The sequence below is a fragment of the Nematolebias whitei genome, chromosome 15 (assembly GCF_014905685.2).
Source record: "Nematolebias whitei isolate Nwh7 chromosome 15, NemWhi1, whole genome shotgun sequence".
Lineage (NCBI taxonomy): Eukaryota > Metazoa > Chordata > Actinopteri > Cyprinodontiformes > Rivulidae > Nematolebias > Nematolebias whitei.
The window spans coordinates 18,686,509-18,694,047 of record NC_056512.1 but is presented as its reverse complement, the minus strand read 5'-3'; the positions used below and the strand labels follow the sequence as shown (position 1 = coordinate 18,694,047).

General features: G+C 41.3%; 1 protein-coding gene across 1 annotated transcript in view; it reads right to left on the bottom strand.

Annotated features, from left to right (window-relative positions):
• Positions 1–3,187, bottom strand: part of wu:fb95e10 (mucin-5AC) — a 36,164-nt gene extending 32,977 nt beyond the window's left edge. The window contains exon 1 of the mRNA XM_037688841.1: positions 2,888–3,187. The gene's annotated coding sequence lies outside the window, so the exon portion shown is untranslated. The remainder of the gene's footprint in view (positions 1–2,887) is intronic.
• Positions 3,188–7,539: the final 4,352 nt, after the last annotated feature.

Genomic DNA, 7,539 nt, shown 5'->3' with positions numbered 1-7,539 from the left:
CATGCTTTCATTCTCACCATGGTGAGAAGCCAACGCTGCAGACTTCATCTCCTCTGACACAGAGACAACACACAAATCAATACAACCCAGTAAAAAACACACTGCTAGCAGAGAAAACACACACTGCTGTCCGTTCCACAAGACAAAGAGTTCCTGATTTCTACGATTCATCAAAGGCTGAAGTCAGACACACGTCTACACATCACTTGCGTTTTTTCCCAGCTATTTAGGATTTATTAGTGAGTGTTGGTTACTGATCCTCCCCGCTCACAGAACGCCTCAGGTCATAGTAATCTTTCAAAGTCCCTGCTGATGAACTTCATTAAAGCTGAGCGTGCCTTTTAATGGCAGCTAAATCTAATTTCACATGATTGGATTAGACCGCCTGGCTGTAGTTTTCCTGCCTCATCAGTGCACGCGGTGAGTCAGCCATTCGTTCATCCATGGGCCAGAAGAGAAAAGGGGGGCGGGGTGTTCACCGATGGCTTAGCCCACCTCTGACTTAGGACTGTTGGAGTGAATCTGAGCCCCCAGCGGGGACAGGCCTTAAAAGGCACACATTAGTTGCCCAGGGATACCATTAACTCAGGATGACATCAACATTCATGGTGGATTACTGAGTATTGTCATCAAACCATCTCCAGCAAGGACACAAAAAGCTCTGGACCATCTCTCAAGGGACAAGAATCTTGAACCTCGACCTGAGTGCACACCTGAGGTTTAGTGCACATTTTAGACCAGGCTTTGGGACCAGTGTGCCTGTTCCCCTCCCTGCAGATGTAACTGTGTGAACGCTGAATTCTCTCTCTGCTCTTTTTAGCTTTTAGCTACTACTTTCACTATGCTTAACTTGTCGCTATGACTGTGCAAATTTTACCTTTGGGCTACATTTAGATCATTTTAGATTTCAGCTAACTTGCTTTAAGTATTTTCATTTTCAGCTAGTTTAGTAAAAGTTTGCTTTTAGTTGCTGCTTTGTTAAGTTTAGCTTTAAGTTAGGGTTTTGATCATTTTCTTTTTAAGCAACTGCTTAACTTATTTTATCTTTTAGCTACTGTTTTTGCTGATTACTTTTGCTACAGTTAGCTTTAGGCTACTACTTTTCTACATTTAGCATTTAGCCACAGCTTTGAAAATTTTAGCTTTTAGGTGTGGTTTGGACAATTTTAGCTTTAAGCTACAGTTTTGCTATTTTTAACTACACTTTTGCTCCTTTTAGCTTTTGCCCATTTTATATTTATTGCTGTTTTGCCAATTTGATCTTTTACCAACAGTTTGTCTTTTGTTTAGTTTTTAGTGCTAATTTTGCCATTAGCTTTTAGCTACTCCATTGCTATATTTGGATTTTAGTTTTTAGCTGCTGTTTTGCTAATTGAAGTTTTTAGTTCTATTTGGTTCATTTTAGCTGCAGCTGTGCTACACTTAGCTTTAGGCTACTGTTTTTCTACATTTGGCTCTCAGCCAAATGCTGCTTTGAAATGTTTAGCCTTTAGATATAGATCGGCAAATTGTATCTTTAAGCTACAGTTTTGCTATTTTTAACTACACTTTTGTTCCTTTTAGCTTCTGCTAATTTTAGATTTAGTTGCTGTTTTTCCAATTTGATCTTTCACCAACAGTTTGTCATTTGTTTAGCATTTTTGCTACTTTTGCCATTAGCTACTATATTGCTATATTTTGATTTTAGCTTTTAGCTGCAGTTTTATTAATTTCAGCTTTTACTTCTATTTAGCTAATTTTAGCAGCAGTTTTGCTACACTTAGCTTTACTACTAGTTTTCTACATTTGGCTTTTAGCCAAATTCTGCTTTGAAATTTTTTAGCTTTAGGTATGATTTAGCAAATATTAGCTTTAAGCTAAAGTTTTGCTATTTTTAACTACTTTTGTTCCTTTTAACTTTTGCTAATTTTAGATTTAGTTGCCGTTTTGCCAGTTTGATTTTTTTTTACCAACAGTTTGTCTTTTGTTTAGCTTTTTTTGCTACTTTTGCTATTAGCTTTTAGCTACTCCATTGCTAAATTTGGATTTTAGCTGCAGTTTTGCTACATTTAGCTTATAGCCACAGCTTTGTTAATGTTCGATTGTAGCTCGTTTTGCTCATTTTAGCTGGTTCTAACTTTACCAAGTGTTTGGCGGTCAGCGTCTGTCAACTTGTCTCTTGGTGGTGATGTCCTCACAGGTCAGGGACAGTCCTGGGAGCTTCCTCCAGACAGAAAACAGCTGAGGACTTTAGAGCAGGCTGACATTAATCACCTCTAATTAATACCAGCTGTGTTCAACTCTCTGAAGGACATTTCAGCTGCTACAACCTGCTGCATGAAATAAAACTGTTCAAAAATAAAACTATTCTCAGGCCATCACCAGCTCTCACTACTTTTTGTCCATCCCAGAACAATGGGAGTGGAGGATGGAGGGGGGGAGGCGAGAAGAGAAAGAAGAAAAGAGAAACTTTAGGGTGAAAAGGCGGACAAAATGGCCACACAAAGGGACCTGTAATGGAAAGAGCCCAAATCTGAACAGCTGAACAGTTAGTGGTCGTATCTAACAGGTTTGCTGAGCGACTACCATCACGGAGCCTGCCACCGCCCCGACAAGCGCGTTTACACACAAATCACTGAAGCCCAGAGGCTCCGGGGACAAAACGATGGGATGACACCGAAACAAAACCTTATTTTACGGAATGTTTAACAGAGATAATCACACGAACAATTAGCACCTCTGTTACAATGTACGATTAGCTAAAATCCAGAAACAATAGAAATTCCAACTATAACAGAGACGGCCTCTAACAGTCACTGATGTTTATTTAAAGGACCGTTTAATGTTATAAAACTGTAGTTACTAACTGATAGCATGCTAGCTAAAGCTACAACAGTCGCGAGCTCACCAGTCAGCGGAGCGGCTAGCCAAGTCTACGCCCAGGGAGAGGAGTGTCGGCCCGTCCACCTCGGCTGGAGACTCCGGAAAAAAGAAGAAGCGCGCATGAAGGTGAAAACGAAACCGGGTCGAAGGAAGGACAGTGGCGTAGTAACTCGAATCGAGTCGACGACGAATCAACTTCTGGTTCTCGTCGAGTCTCTCTCGGCGGGAGATGCGCGCACCCCGGGCTGAAGAAAACGAGAAGGACGCTGCTCCGCTTCACTTCGCTCGCCCCTGAACGCAACGCAGACCGGCGGAACGATGGATGACAGGCGGAGGGCGGCTGCTGCGTTCACGTGTCGTCGGAAAATCCAGGCAACGTGAAACCCGCGCTGGACACGAACTAGATTCGGTGCCTTCACGGATTCAGGAATTTAAATAATAGAGAAATTTAAGTTGTAGTTGCGTGTCATGATTATTTTATCATGTTTTGTGCGGTAATTACCCCCGAAAGGTGAAGGCGGGCAAACTTTTTCTTTTCCCTTTTTGTTTGTCCATACATGCGTTTGTGTTCAATTAATTCAATTCAGTTTATTTATACAGCGCCAAGTAGTCACAACAGAAGTCATCTCTGGGTTTGTGTTCCTGTCCTTTACCAAATATCTCACGAACTACGAGACAAATGTTAACAAAACTTGCAGAAAGTAATCATCCGAAGAACATCTTCAAATGTTTAAGTTTTGGAGTCAACCTCTTTCAAGACGGCTGCCAGACCAACTGATTTCAGGAAGCATAAAAATGCAAATAACTCAAGCAATTTTTCAGACGCTGACCTAACATTTGGTGTGGTAGTAGCTGAGACTGATCCCCGACACATGCTCTAATACTTCTAATAGAATCCATCCATCCATTATCGTTTACCCGCTTCTTCCATTTTGGGTCACAGGGGTCGCCGGTGCCCATGTCCGGCAGTCACTGTGCGGGGGGCACCCTGGACGGGTCAGTCCATCACAGGGACACAGGGAGACAAACGAGACAACCAACCATTCACTCTCGCACTCACACCTAGGGACAATTTAGAGTTACCAATCAGCCTAACATGCATGATTTTGGTCTGTGGGAGAAAACTGGGGTACCCAGAGAAAACCCACGCATGCATGGAGAGAACATGCAAACTCCACCCAGAAAGGCCAGCGAACCGGGATTTGAACCAGAGACCTGCTCGCTGAGAGGCAGCGGCTCTACCGTTTGCGCCACCGTGCTGCTACTTGTAATAGAATGATCAAGATATTTCTTAAAATTTGTACCATGGACTGTTGGAGCCAACTCTGTCTGTTAGCTAAACATCTATTTAACAAGTAGACATATTTGAAACTTTCAGGAAATAATCATTAAATCTACAACTGATTGAGCAAACCCAATACAAGATGGCCGCCACAACTAAAAACTATAACCAAAAAATAAACAACTTTAACTCGTTTTTTTTAATAGAATTGTGCTTTAACTTGGCAAGCTGGATATAGTTAAGTTCCAGCACAATACTCTGCACAAACTTCAGTATTAACAGTTAGAGCCAACTCTGTCTGTTAGCAAAATATCTCATGAACTACTGGATGAATTTGAACAAAGTTATCATCTACAACTGACTACTTTTAATTTGAGACTGATGCCAAAGCTAACCAGCAATATCCAACAAAAAAAAAAATGGCCATAACTTTGTCAGATTTACAGATATTGAGCAGGAATTAAATATGGTAGTCGCTGAGAGTCATTCACAACGTATACTCCGTGGACAATATAGCACAAGGCAGTGCATAAAGTTGTTTTCAAGGCTTGACCAAAGCAGCTAAAACTGCTTTCTCAATGATCTTAGTCAAAAATCTTGATACGAAAAGTGGCAAACAATATAAATTATTTTAAGAAATGCTATTTAGTATTTAGATGATGTCAACAAATACTATTCAACATTTAAATGTCTTGTCAAGAGCCAAATAGAGAAGCTACTGTCTAGTTAGCCTATAGCATAAAGGCATATTAGCATTTTGCTAGTCATTTTAATAACTTGTTCTTTTCTTACCCAAAGCAAATTTAAAAAAAAAATGTTATGGGGTTATTTATTACACATATACAAATATTTAATGAAAATCATGTTTGAAATTAAAACAGCAAAAGAATAAATGTGAAAAACCCACAAAAAGGACTTTGAGTCTGAATTTATGGCGGGAAATCCAGAGACAAAAGAAGCCATAGTCGTCGTTTTTTGACCATATTTTGCACGTTTGTTTGGTTTTTGTAGAAATAAATAAATAAGTAAACATTAATTCTAGCAACATCTGCTATACCAACCTGCTTAGTTCATGCGACAGAGCAAAAATAACTAAACATGGCAGGAAAATAATGGAATGCCTGAGAGCAAACGACATTTTATTAAAAAGGGCAAGAGTTGCTATTTGCATAAACTTGATTAAGGTCATGTCACTTTTTGTGCACCACGATGTGAGATGATAAAATTTAGCACACACGATATGAAGGGGAACATTTCTATCTGGGGGACAATGTTACTCCAGATTATTATGTGCATTTTGGCAGTGACACAACAGCATTTCCAGCAGGTTCTTTTTCTCCCCTTCCTCAAAAGGTGGAATTCTCCGCGAGTCCTTGAACGCAGCATTTAGCAGACAGCGCGCCATGGCAAAACTGAAAAGGGACTGAATAGAAGAAGAGGTCTTTTTTCCTCTGAGAACAGCCAATCGCCTCTCGGTCTGGAGGATTAATCAAATTAAAGATGATGTCACCTCTTGCAAGTCACTCCACTCTCTCGTCTGAGTTTCTCCCAGTTGTCTGCCTCCCCCCCCCCCCCCCCCCCCCACCATTTCTGCAGGCGCCTAAAGCCCATTCTCTCAACTGTTCAAACTCTTTTCTTCCATTCTCCATGCTCCACTGCGCGCACACACGCGCGCTCAGTGCCCCAGTGCTGCACCGCATGCATCAAGTTGCATTGTCCCAGTTCAGTGTTGCTTCAAGACTTCACAATGTCAGACCTGTTGAGTTTACCTCTGAAATAACCCTTACATTCATTTCACTAACTGACCGTGTATTCCTGACAGCTGCTGCTTATCTGGTTGTAAATTATTTTATTGACCTGGTTGTGAGAGTATTTATCACCAGGCAGATTAAAACTGTGCACCTGCAGAGGCTGTAACATCTGGAAGCGCTCATCAGACACCGACTAAAATAAGATGAGTGGATTTCATCTATGCACTGCGCTGTCATGATTAGACTCTCAAACCTTTTGTTTCTCCTCTCCTGAGCTGAGCTGTTTTCATCAGAGACAGTCTGGGTGGGCACACCGACTGTCTGCTACGCTGCAGCCCCCCCTTCATCCCCCGTCTGCATGAGCCAGGCTTTTGTGTGCTGCTCTGTTCTGGATGGGCTTCTTCTTTTCATGTCAAGACTGTCGTACACTCTTCTTCATTTTCTCTTTCACTGGTGGGGGCGATTAGATTGTGCATTTCTTGTTGGAGCTCAGAACAGAGAGGTATTTGCACAAATCTGAGCACAAAGCTTTGTTTGTGTTCCTTTGACCTCAGACTCACCGTTACAAACTTGAAATTATCTACATCTACTGCCTGAAATTATCAAAATTATCCATTATCTTTACCTGCTTCTTCTTTATTGGGTCACGGGGGGTCACTGGTGCCCATATCCAGCAATCACTGTGTGAGAGGTGGGGGACACCCTGGACAGGTCTCCAGTCCATCACAGAAACACATAGAGACAAACAGACAAACAACCATTCACTCTAGAGTTACCAGTCAGTCTAACATGCATGTTTTTGGTCTGTGGGAGGAAACTGGAGTAACTGAAGAAAATCCACAAATGCTAGGAAAGAACATGCAAACTCCACCCAGAAAGGTCCCGGGCCGGGATTTGAACTGTCGACCTTCTCGCTGAGAGGGAACAGCTCTACCAACTGAGCCACCAGTATCAAAACCTTTCTTCCATAAAGCTCTGAGATAATTTGGGACTTTATTTGTAATTATCTGCACAAGCAAAATGTGGATGCTGCTACCAGTGGCTCATTCGGTCGCCACAGTAACCACACATCTGTCTCTCACTTCCTTACAACACAGGCAGAAACACAGTCTAAATAGTGAGTCTCAATAGCTGGAAAACCTTCTTGCATCATAAGTAGCAAATGTGAATAGTTGATACCAGTTTTTATGTGTCAGCAGTGTTTGATGCAGGTGAAATGATTATTTAAAAGACTTCCAGTTTTTAGGAGAACAATAATAATAATAATAATAATGAATTTAATTTGTAACGCACTTTTCATTAACAAAAATTTCAAAGTGCAAATAAGATCAGTGACAAAATCAACTAAAATCAGTGATAAAATCATTTGGAGGCAGAATAGGCTTACTTAAAAAGAAAAGTCTTTAAGCCTTTTTTTAAAGTCAACCAATGATTGTGGAGCTCTCAGATATTCAGGGAGGGAGTTCCAGAGGTGGGGGGCCAGCCACACAGAATGCCTGATCTCCCATGGTCCTTAATTTAGTTCATGGAAGGAGAAGGAGATGACTGTTCTGTGATCGTAGGGACTGGGTGGATGAAAATGGAGCAAGAAGGTCCTTCAGATAAACTGGTGAAGTTCCGTTTAAACACTGATTGTGATGAGAG